This window comes from Artemia franciscana, chromosome 9 (genome assembly GCF_032884065.1).
Source record: "Artemia franciscana chromosome 9, ASM3288406v1, whole genome shotgun sequence".
Lineage (NCBI taxonomy): Eukaryota > Metazoa > Arthropoda > Branchiopoda > Anostraca > Artemiidae > Artemia > Artemia franciscana.
In genome coordinates, this window is record NC_088871.1 from 33,920,583 (window position 1) to 33,933,406 (window position 12,824).

General features: G+C 35.8%; 1 protein-coding gene across 5 annotated transcripts in view; it reads left to right on the plus strand.

The window, feature by feature from the left end:
* Positions 1 to 12,824, plus strand: part of LOC136031311 (uncharacterized) — a 118,508-nt gene that overhangs the window by 14,842 nt on the left and 90,842 nt on the right. For all 5 annotated transcript variants that reach the window (XM_065710772.1, XM_065710773.1, XM_065710774.1 and 2 more), the window contains one exon: positions 6,138 to 6,270. The gene's annotated coding sequence lies outside the window, so the exon portion shown is untranslated. The remainder of the gene's footprint in view (positions 1 to 6,137; positions 6,271 to 12,824) is intronic.

A 12,824-nucleotide genomic window follows, 5' to 3' on the forward strand; every position in this document is an offset into this window, starting at 1 on the left:
TATTGCCAATTTTATTTAGGCTAAGGGCTTTGTAGGCTTCATTTCTGTCAAGAAACATAACCATTAGTGAACCATCTCTGTTCACATTCACAGTGAAGCTGCATCTAAAAGTTTTGAAAAGATTCATTCTAATGTTAGTAATATTTTTGATAGAGAAAGATTGATCTTTTACTGTTGGAGTAAATAGGATAATGGATTTGTCCTTTATCTCCACAGCTGGATTTGGGTTTGAGAGTCCCATTATTTCAGGAGGACTCCTGAAATAATGGGTGATAATCTTGACCAACTTAAGTCTGCACTCGAGACACTCTCCTCCACAGCCTCTAGAGTTGGGCTGCAAATCAATTGGAAGAAAATGAGGATCATGCCCATAGAAAAGATCACATCAGCACTGCTCTCAACTGTTGAGATTAACAACCAAGCTGTTGATGTGGTAAGGCAGTTTACATATCTTGGATCAATTATATCCTCAAGTGGCACACTTGGCGCCGAAATCTCAGCTCTGTGTTTGGACGACTCCTGAGAGCAGTCATCCACAAACCGCAAATTTGCCGCCATAGCAAAGCCCGAATTTACAACACCACAGTCTCAAGCATCATGCTGTTTGCATATGAAACATGACTGATAGCCCAGACACAGCTAAGAAGTGTCAATGCTGTTCAGGCTAGACACCTGCGTTGAGTTGAAGGCTTCAAATGGTATCACAAGATCCGCAATACTGAGATCCCAAAGACCTTCAAGCTTGCGAGCCTCTCCACCTAAGTAGAAGCCCGCTCCCTAAGGTGGTAAGGCCACCTACTCCATCTCTCGCTAAGTACCCCCGCAGGGATCATCTCGGACTTCAATCACTCGGAAAATGGCTGGAAAATTGCTCGAGGAAGGCCACGCACTAGATGGGCTGATGTAATAAACCAACGCCTGCTCAATTGCAACATCAACCCAAATGACACCCCATCCTTAGCCCTGGACAGGGCTACATGGAGAAGACTGACGTTGCTGTCAACCAATTCCCTCTACTCTGGCGACCCTGCTGAGAAAGAGCGATAAGTCAAGTAAGTTAAGCCTTAGGCATACTTTCAGATGCAAAAAAACTTTTATTTTATTTCAAATGGTTTTTTAAAAATGCCAGGAAATTCAGCTCCACTTCCACTGAAAATTATTCCTCTTCCCGGAAAAATCGTCTAGACAATTCAATACCATTAAATTTTATCCCCCGGAAATATGCTTCCCAATGGCAACATCAATCCTTGTGGTTTCCTAGGTTATGTTCTGACATCCCAGTTTAACCCCAATCAGCATTGGTAGTCTTGACAAACTCATTTCTTGAAGGCTTTTTGGGTTTAAGGTTGGACAATGGCCTTTTATTGCCTGTTCTAGAGTAAGATTGAACAGACTGAGAAGTAGTGGTGCTCTTGTAGGTAAAATTACAGCAGTTCATATAACTGAGCTACCAATTTACTGAACATACCACTCAATGCCTTTTTATATGCTCTATACAAATATAATAATCACTTCTACTGTAAATTCAAATATTTGCACCTTTTAACCTAACCTTACTATAAATAATTTTAGCACTGAGAAAATGTTGCATTATTTTTTTTTGTGAAAACAATGGAAAAAGATGGCAATGGGAAAACATAGTATTATTTTGTCAAAATTTGACCAGTAAATCATACTTTAATTGAAAATTTCTCATTTTTAAGAGCTCAAAAAGTGCTTAAATTTGAATTTGCAGTAGAAGCAATTTTTATATTTGTAAAAAACATAAAAAAAGACATTGAGTGGTTTGTTCACTTCAGTGGTATGTCAATAATATTAACTGTCTTACATTTACCCAAATTGTTTAGAATGCAAGGCTAGGGCTTTATTTATGATGCCCTCAAATACTTTACATACAACCCATGGGAGACTTTAATACAAGTAGGGCTAATTGCTTGCAAGGTCCTCTGCTCTTGTTGTGTTAACAACTAAGAGGCTTTCTGGCTTTGTTTTAGCCAGTTTCTGATCATTTGGAAGTGAGAGATATCTCAGACATTGTTGTGATTGATTCTGCAATGTATTACCCTTAATTATCTTAAATCACATCTTCTAGTGACTAAGACTGAAGAACCTGTAGATGTTGCCAGGTAAAGTTGATTTGATGTTCATGTCACAGTTCACAATTGGATCATCACTATATATAAATATATATACAAGATAGTTTGGTTTCATTGTTGGATGTCAATTGCCACCTGGGCGTGTTTTAGGGATAAACGAGGGGTGGCAATTAATAGACCCTGCTGGATGATACTGGTTTGTCCCACTGCATTTTCAATGACTTGCTGCTCCAGTCATGGTTAACACCCATCTTGAAGCTCTCAACTGATCTGGCTGACATGGTAGATTTGCTGAGTGAATTCCGCAGTGGAACAATGCAATTAGTGAAGAAGTTGAACTTCTCATACTTTTTTCTAAATTTTGATCCAGTTATATGGGATTTCCTTGGGTTTTGGTATATTCAGTGTGATCAAAACTGGGCTTAATGGTGTCTTTGGTCGTCATCTTAAATGCAAGGATGCCATCTCTCTTTTTATGGTATGTTAGGGTAGGCCAGTCATCTGGGAACCTAAAATATCGGAAAATGCTTAGAGTTGAGGGATTGGTATGAAACCTGGTGGGAAAAATAAGCACAAGTCCTAGATACGTGATTGACATAACCGGAACGGATCTGCTCTCTTTGGGGGAGTTGGGGGGAGGGTTAATTCTAAACAATTAAGAAAAATGAGATATTTTTGACTTACGAAAGAGTGATCGCATCTTACTGAAATTTTATATTTAGAAGGACCTCGAAACTCAGATCTCTTATTTTAAATCCTGGCCAGATCCAGTGTCATTAGGCAGGGGGATGGGAAATCTTGGAAAATGTTTAAAGCGGTGAGATCAGGATGAAACTTGGTGGAAAGAATAAGCGCAAGTCCAAGATAGGTGACTGACATAACCGGGCCGGGTCCGCTCTCTTTGGTGGAATTGCGGGGGGGGGGGTAATTTGGAAAAATTAGAAAAAATGAGGTATTTGTAATTTACAAACGGGTTATCAGATCCTAATGAAATTTGATATCTAGAAGGATCTTGAGCTTTAATACTCTCATTTTAAATCTCGACCAGATCTGGTAAATTTGAAGGGAGTTGGAGGGGGAAACCGGAATTCTTGGAAAACGTACAAGGTATCTTACAAATGGTGATCGAATCTTAATGAAACTTGATGTATAGAAGAATCTTATGTCTCAGATGCTCCATTTTCAATTAGAATCAGATCTGGGGACATAGAGGGCTGGAGGGGGAAAACAGAAATCTTGGAAAACCCTTAGAGTGGAGAGATCAGGATGAAACTTGATGGGAAGAATAAGCACAAATTATAGATACGAGATTTACATAATTGGTACGAATCCGTTCTCTTTGAGGGAGCTGGGGGTTGTTAATTTGGAAAAATCAGAAAAATTGAGGTATTTTTAACTTAACAGCAGGTGACTGGATCTTAATGAAATTTAATATTTAGAAGGAATTCATGTCTCAGAGCTCTTATTTCAAATCCCGGCCAGATCTTTTGACATTGGGGGGAGTTGGAGGGAGAAACCGGAAATCTTGGAAAACGCTCATAAATGTCGTAGATACGTGATTGATGTAACCGGACTGGATCCGCTCTTTTTGGTGGAGTTAGGTGGTGGGGTTCAGTGCTTTGACGTGTTTGGTGCTTCTGGACGTGCTAGGACGATGAAAATTGATAGGCGTGTCAGGGAGCTGCACAAATTGACTTGATAAAGTTTTTTTTTCCCCGATCCGACCATCTGGGGGGCTGAAGGGAGAGGAAAAATTAGAAAAATCGAGGTATTTTTAACTTACGAGTGGGGGATAGGATCTTAATGAATTTTACTATTTAGAAGGACCTCGTGACTCAGAACTCTTATTTTAAATCTCGACCGGCATTAAGCATCTGATTTTCCTTTTAAAGCAATCTATTGATTCTTAGAATTTTGCTAGAGCTCATACCGTATGAGCTCTTGGCTCTTGGCTGACCTTGTCACAAGTGCCTTATGAGCTCTTAGCTCTTTTTTTAACCTGTATTTGAAAACTATTTATAACTATAATTTTTTAAAAAATGCATGATTTGTATTCATTAATGATTCTTTGATAAAAATTTGTCCATATTTTCTGAGCTTGAATCTAGCATTCTCTCTGTATTGTGTTACTAAGCTCCCTTTTGTACTACCATAGCTTAATTAAGTTATGATTTTTCTAGTTACTCTATCTTTCCCTCTCCTTCTTATACAACTATTGCTTTTTTTAATTATTTGACAAACATCTATTGCAAACTTGCAAATTCCATTGAGCCCCTAATGAATGTGGATTCCTTGTAGAAATTTGGGCATTTGCTTGTATATGAATTTGGTTGATTTCTAACTGGATTGTTTTTATATGTTAAGCAAAGTTACACTTGCTTGTGACTTGTAACAAGCAAAAAGCCATATTTTTTTTTTTCAAATCCACCCCCAAGTTGTAAATTTGATATTGTTGTTGGCATTTGTATTCAAAAGTTTTCAATTTTGTATGATGTTATCTGGTTTATTGATGTATCAACAAATACATGCTTGAATGCAAGTGTCCTTTTACATGTGCACCAAATATCAATCAAACCACCTTGAAACCTGCACAATGTATATGGACTAACAAACAGCAGGTCAATATGTTTTGAATAATAAATTGTTGAAATCAGACAAAACTGCAACAGAATAAGATTATCATTAATAACAACAATTTACATACAAGAGTAAAACAGTCCCCATACAAGAGGATATTTTGTACAAAGGATTTAATCTGTCTTGTTAAACTTCCAAAATGGATTATTAAAAGAAAACAGAGCAATGGTATCAAGTGCAAGAAACCAAAGAAAGATACTGTATTGTGTTCCATTTCCAAAATTTGTATGCAGGATATATGAACTGCCAATTAGTCCTTTCACCCCTTTGATTCCCCAAAAAGCATATTCAGATAATCAGAAATCCTCGTCTGTAACCAAGTCCTTGAAATAAGCAAGTCTTCCGGTCAGTTAATAATCAATAATCCCAATTAAAGTTCTTGATTCTATTGATGGGTTGTGGGAAGTGCAGGTACTTGAGTTACATATCCCCAGCAGTCTAAGGCCTATAGGCCAGCTTTTACCAGTATGGTTCTTCACACTTATTCTCACTCTTTTCTGCACTTTCCAGGCAGTTCATAATTATTTTGCATTTTATGCAAATCATGGATATTGGCGAATGACTTGTTCTATGGTTGTTAGGTATTTGGTTTTAATCTGTATAATTTTCGGATTCTATTGAATTTTATTCATCTTTTAATTGTTTGTTTCTGTTCATTATTTTTTTGTTTTTATTTGCATTTACTTTATAAGTTTGTTTTTGTTCTTTTTTTTCTTCAGCACTTTCCTTGAATATATTTTGTTTTGTGCTGAAGAAGAGAGGCGATTGACCTCTTGAAATATTGGCTTTGTTTGTTTATTCAGTATTCTTGTTTGGTCTTAAAAACCCCATTTTTGATCGTTTCTTTTTTTTACATTATGGCTGGCCAATGTGGTCTAAGAAATTATCTTTAAAGAAAGAATTATTCCCTAAAAGTTCAGATTCCAAAACATTTTGATATCATTATTTGCACGTTTATTATACAATGATCTTATAACAACATGATTACCATTAGCCAAGTTATATCTATGATGTCAATTTCATCCCTGTAATAATGTAATGGTTGAGGGAATGAGGGATTGAATCATGCACAAAGATGGCAAGTTCTTCTCCCTTTCTATATTGGTAGATCTATCTTGTTGCACTTGTAGCCAGGCATTTTGATCTTCTGAAACTCGATCTCTCATAGACAAATAATCCCAATTTTACTATTAGATATATATTGGATAAGATCATCAGTTTATTTGAGTTGAGAGAGAGACACACTTCCACTGAATTTTCTTTTAAAGGGACAGAAACATCACTAGTTGTTTTTTTTTCTGTGAGGTAATGGAGAGCCTCAAACTGGTTGCGGATACTAATAATATCAAATTCTATTCCTTCAAAAAATGATTTCGAGAAATAATGTACAGCTTTTTCTTTCAGAATGGTGGACTTCAGATGCTGAGGAATGCCTGTTTGGAAAATAAAGGTGACTGAGATCAAGTACTGTATCAGCTTGGATGATGAAGTATGACATTGGCAAATATTGTAGCAGTGGGAATTACATATGGTGAAGGTAGAAAGTTCATTTCTTGAGCCTTTGAATAAGATTTACTAGTTTTGTAGCTTACTTCTGAAGGGGGGAAATTTGAATCAATCAAAAGAGATTTAGAGCTAGTCAATGGGCATTACCTTGAATTACCTTAAATTGCAGCTTGGAGCAATCTAAGGAGTTTTCCTTGTAGAAACTCCAGAGGTGATAATACCTGACACATAGTTGAATATGTACGCTTGACTAGTGGTTTGATGTTGCTGATTCGAATACTTCCCAGTAATACTTCCATTCTTTTGTTGACCATTTGTTGTCGAGGTGGTTCTTAAAGCTGTTTGGGCAGCAATGGCATCTGGGAGTAATTTGTTCCAGAGATTGGCAGCACGGTTGGTCAGAAAATGGGAGCGTTGCCGCTTTGAGGAGAAATGCCTGGATAACTGCAAGTTATGCCCCCTTGTTGGCACTTTGACACATTGAAAGTGAGTAGCCAAGATTTTGCTCACATGCAAGGAGATCAAGGTATTTCTGAAGTTGGGAATATCCTCAAGGGTGCTAGCTGGACCAATTACCTTGAAATCATTGGCATTTAGTGTCATCTTGCTTACGTGTTACGGGCTTACGTATCATTCAGTTTTACGTGTTATGATTGCTTTGAAATCTTTTTTATATTTTTCTATTCTTTGTTTTGACCCTGAAATACGAATTTGGGCCACCCGGGCTTGTGATAGTTATTATTTTTGGGGAAAAAATAATCTCCTTCACATTCAGGCTCAAAAGAAATACAAAAAGCAAGTTTTTGACGAAATTAATGAATGAGTTTTTGACAAAAAGCAAGTTTTTGACGAAATTAAAAAATGACATGAAAACTAAAATCGAACCTAAATTAGCCTGTACATGAGGATGGGATACCGTCTCCTTAAGACCCACTAAACCCGCTGATGTTAAACTTCTACTATTGAAAGAAAAAATGTTTTAGGCTGAGAAATTTATTGCCATCTGTTAATTGCAAGTTTTTTGTTCACCTATTGCCTTTCAAGACCTTGAACTAAAAACTTTAGTGTTGAAGAAGAATCCGAATAAATTAACATTTCTATTTTCGAGGCACCTGAATCAAGCCTTGAGCTGCTTTCTTCAGCTTCTCAAGACAAGATGGATATTGACACATTTCTTTGTCTTAGGATTATTGATATTCTCGCTTCAAAAGGTATTTTAACTTATCTCCAGTATATTCCAAGCCACTCGGGTATAATAGGTAACCATAAGGCAGATGAAATAGCAAAAAATGCTTTAAATATTGACCAGCCAAGTGGGAGACCAATCCCCATTAGAGATATTTACCGCTGGAGACTTACAGAGGTACTGATAAATAATAAGAATCCAACCCTAACACCTTTCCCCAGTAAGCACCATTCCAAGATTTATCATAGAATTCGGTCAGGTCCAAATGGGCTAAATTTTCAGGCGTTTTCATATCAGCTCCCTAATTCAAGTGGTGAAGTTCCCTCTTCCCCCCTTTGCAGGTCATGTAATCATAAAAATGAAACAATCGATCATTGCCTATTTGGAATTAATATGCTGACGTCTGCACAGTATACCTTGCAATTTAAAATCGTAGAATGCTTCAAACGCCACAAAATTCCACTAACAGCCAAGAGTCTTGCTGACCATACTTGCATACAGAGCACAGAGCTCAATATATATTCTCTTATAATTCAACTGCTAGTATCAAAAGATATACTGCAAGAAATATGAGCAGATCCAAAATAAATAAGACAAACCAGCTCCATAGCTCTGCTCATCTCACAGAGTGAGTCAAAAGGAAAACGGCTGAATAGTCTCGACTGAAAAGCCCCCGCCTGCTAAAAAAAAAGAAGAAGGAGAGGCACTGTGGAAAAATATTTTTTTTTATCGGCTTCCTCTTCAATAAAAGCAAACGATCTTCCTGAAGGTGAGAAAAAAAAAGTCAACGAGAGTACGGGAGCCCTCCCCCCACCTTTTACAGGATAATTTTTGTTCGTCTTCGGTTTTGGTACTGATATTTGCTAGTGTTCGAGAAAAAAATGAGGTTTTAATTTAATTTTTGTTCGGCCTTAGTGTCAAACGTCAGGCATTTCAGTGTGTTTCCTTTCAGAACTGAAATATTTATATATTTTGTTCTTTCATGTTGAAATAACTATTTTGACCATCAGTATAACATCGGGTTTTGGCATAATGCTTTGAAACCTTGGCCAAAAAGGAAAGAAAGGGGCCTTTATAACCCCAAATATCTTCCAGCATCGAAAAGGTCACTAGATCTTGTAATTTCTGTTCTATAAAGCCTTCTTCCAATATTCTGTTACTATTGACTCAGCTTCACCATTGCTTGTTATTGTAATTTTAGAGTCATAGGTGCTCAGCTCAGGGTTCGTCTATCATGCAGGACTACTTCCAGTTCATTAATTAGTTTTTAGACACAGAACATAGTTTGCATAATTTTTTCATATGCGTTAAGAAGGGAGAGAATGCTTAAAATTCTTTTTTAATTGTTAATCTATGAAATTAATTTCAAGTTTTCTCTATATTTGGCTACAGTGATTTTTTTTTTTTTTTTTTTAGATTGATTTATTGTTTCAGTCTCGGGAATGTAAGATGGTACCGCTAAACTTACACTTGTCTTGCTTAGAGTCTTATTAGGATAGAGTATTGGCGCAAGAGGCTTAAACCTACGACTAAATATGGACTTCTCTTCTCTTTCCCAGTTCTAAAAATATCCAGGTGAAGTTGCAGTTGTGAATTATAGTTGGAAGAGACCAATCGCTGCTTTGCTTTCTCCAATAATGGTCGCATCCTAAGGATTTAAAGTTGAAATTATCGTTCCTTATAATTAAACCTTTGTTCAAAACGATATTTGGATCTTTCATACAGTTTTCATAGGATTGTATGTTTCTTATGTCTATTTTCTTCCAGTGATTTCCAATATTTGCCAAAATCAAATTAAAATGAAAAGAATATATCAGAAAGTAGAATATTTTGCTTTAATTGTTCATGATAAAATTCAGCTTTATTAGTTTTAGCCGTTTAAGTTGTTTAATTGTTAGTAAGAATAATTTAAAGGTCCAGAACTATGTTAGTCCCAAGTTTACTAATATGAATAGTGAAGACCAAAAGCTTTTTTTCTGTACAGAATTTGTTCTTTGACTCTTGAAGTTTGTTTTCTTGAAGGTATTCAGAACTTTTTTATAATTTTGTTCACAGCTAAGACCCAATAGATGAAAAATTAGGGATCTTATGAACTATATCAATTTTAAATTAATAAAAGAAAAACCAGAGAAGATTTTGGTATCAAGGTAGGCTTAGATGTAAAATTGGTCCAGATGGCAAAAGCTGTTTTTAATGTTTTGCAGAACAACATGTTTTTTTCTAGTCTGTCGATTTTAGCTTATTGCTAGAAAGTTGTAAGGGTTTTAGTTCCGTGGTTTTTACGGAAAGTTTTGACCTATTTACGGAGATTTGACACAACCAAAAGAAAGATCTTAGAAAATTGAAGTTTTTAAGTATCAACAGACCTAAAATGGGCCCAGGGGGCAATAGATGTTTTTGTTTTAATGTTATTTGGGCTTTACACAATTAAGTTCTTTTAATGCTGGAGTGTACATTCATGTTGGAAAATGATTATCAGAACTACACTCATATCATTAAAATCATGGAAATTGGGGTTAGTCACCATCGCGCATGATTTTGTTCTTCCTTTTTTATGTCTATTACTTGATAATGCATTGCTTATACGAAATGAATTCACTTTTTTGCCGTCTTTAGCTGTTGACATATCTCTCAATCTTCGGCTTAAATTAGGATTTACAAGTATATTGTGGCAATGCAATTTCAGTTCTTTTCAGAATCTATTTTTGATTTCTTGTAATGCTTTTTCATGTTGCATCAAATTCCCGAATTAGTTTCTGATGATTGTTTCATGTTAAACAGATTGAAACTGAAAAAATAATTTGAATACTAAAAAAAAAGGAATATTATATATTATATTTATGTAATGGTTGTTTGGCTAAGCTCAAATGATTCTGTTTAGTGCCAATAAAAAGATGCTGCTACCTTCTATTTGAATGAAAAAGTACGGTTGGATTTCACTTTCGGAGGGAAGAGGCAGAATTATTTTTCTCTGGTCTGTGCCTAAGCCCCCCCCCCCGCCTTTCCATCCCATCTCTATTTTTAGAGGCAAATATTATAATCATTATTAGTCCATTATGGGTATATTCAATAAACACACAACATAATTATACGATTATTTGACTTGAAGTCTTGTTAATCTTCTGTTCGTGAAAACCTACAAAGCGATATCCTTCGGATAGTTTAATTTTTGGATCCATATCCCCATAATTTCTAAACCTTAGTTTTTGTGCCAGCGTTCGAACTTAAATTGCATGCAACTTTAGATCTTTAGAACAATTCGATAACAGTGCATGAAGGTGATACTAAGCAACCCAAAAGGGTACTTATAACTCTTTTTATTTAATATTTTTAATATTAATATTTTTTAATAATTAAAAATCATCCTCATAGGTGTTCTTCTTAATTACAGGAAGAGTATGAAAAATCAAATCAACATTAAAGCTTGTTTTTGGCCTGAAGAAAATTTTTATTTCAGTAGGTATGTAGATGTTAACTGGCCTCTTGGCTGCTTTCTCTTATTCAGTTCTTGGCAGAATGCCCATTGACAATAGTTAATACGTTTTTACGTTAACGTACTACAAAATAACTTATACGGCACGTATAAAAATCCGATTGCATATTTTTGTTCGTCTACAGTTTTGTGCTTTTCCCTAAATTTGCATTGGCAATCTAAAACTGAACGATGCATAGTTTTGAGGGTTTTTTTAGTTTTCTGAATATTCGCCAAGATGATATTATATCGAGAAAGAGTAAAAAAGAAAAGAAAAAAAGCACCTCTTTACTGGAGAAGAACAATTTAACGGTATAATAGACTTCAATCGATTTTGTTCAATGAGAGATTATCATCTTCTTCTAATTAAATAAGGAAGAAATTAATGAGGAAATGCTGCTAGAAAGTTGTTATATCAAATAGAAGTAATATGCTTGATTTTTTTTTTTTGTTTTTTTTTCTTTTACAATTGTGGTAAAAGAAGAAAATGAAACATTGCAGAAATGGGATTCGGGGCCTCATTTTGTGCTCGTTTTCACCAAGGAAATAAAACAGAATTTCTCCTCTACAAAACACCAAAAGATGAGTTTTTAGCTATACAAATGGATATCAACAGTATCACAGGTTAACAATGTGACTTTGATTTCGACAAATACTATTCACCATTCAAAATTGCTCAGCGTTTAAAATTATGGTTTTGATAACCAAATTTATATGCGTGGGGTTTTTATTTTTTCTCAGTGGGGATACTAATATTTTGCTAAACGTGAGAAAGACTAATTGTTTAGTTTATTAGTTTCCTAACTTCTATTGACCAAGCTCTGCTTCGGCTTTGTCTAGTCATTTCATGCCAGTCTAGATGCCTAGGAATTTAAAAACTCAGATGGATAATTAACAGCCTCATTTGGTTCCAAAACTGTGTCGACTGACTTATAAAGGACTGCCTGGTCTCGAATCTTGGTCAAAACAATATTGTTGATTTCGTGGACGTCTATATTTTTGGGTGCAAGAATCGCTCTTTCACTTAGCCATTTATTATTTTTATAATTGTTTAGAATATTCGGAAATACTTTTTCAATCAATTCATTTTTGGACGTCACTAAATTACAGAATTCAGCAGGTAGTTGTATACGTCCTGAAATTGAGTCTACTGGGAGCTTTCCGTTTCCAATTGCCAGCAATTGATCTGAAAATGTTTGACCGGAGTCATCGTTTTGCAATTGGACACGCATATTTATAGTTAATTTTAATGTCTTTACGTGTGCCCATAAATTAGAATTTTTCAGGCAAGCCTTTATTTCGTCTGCAGGGGTTGATCCCTGTGTACCACCTATGAATATAGTTAGATTTATATATGTAGATAGATAGATAGATACAATACAAATTAACTGCGTAAAACTTGCGAATATACAACATTCTTCGCTGTCCAATTGTCGCTGCATATAAATAGATTGTCAGGTTTACCGACCCTCGAACATGCAACGTACAATTATCCATGGGGAAAACAATCAGTATTAAGATCTATACCACATTTTTCTAATGATTGACCTTGAGCTTTGTTGATGGTGATTGCAAATGCTAATCGAATGTGCCCTTGAGCTTTGTTGATGATGATTGCTAATTGAACATTCCCTGTTTCCCGGTGGTCATTTATATATCGCCCCTGTGCCCCCCGGTGTCCCCGTTGTAGTTGTGTCCCTGTGTCCCGGTCGTCATTTATATTCCCTGTGTCCCGGTCGTTATTTGTGTCCCGGTGTCCCAGTCTGTAATTTCTCTTTGAGTGTCCCGTTCGTCATTTATATTCCCTGTTTCCCGGTAGTCCTTTGTGTCCCGGTCTGTAATTTCGTCAGTCGACAAATATGACGTCAGTCGACAAAAAACTTCATGACGGAATAATGCTCAATCCTCATAATGACGTCAGTCGACA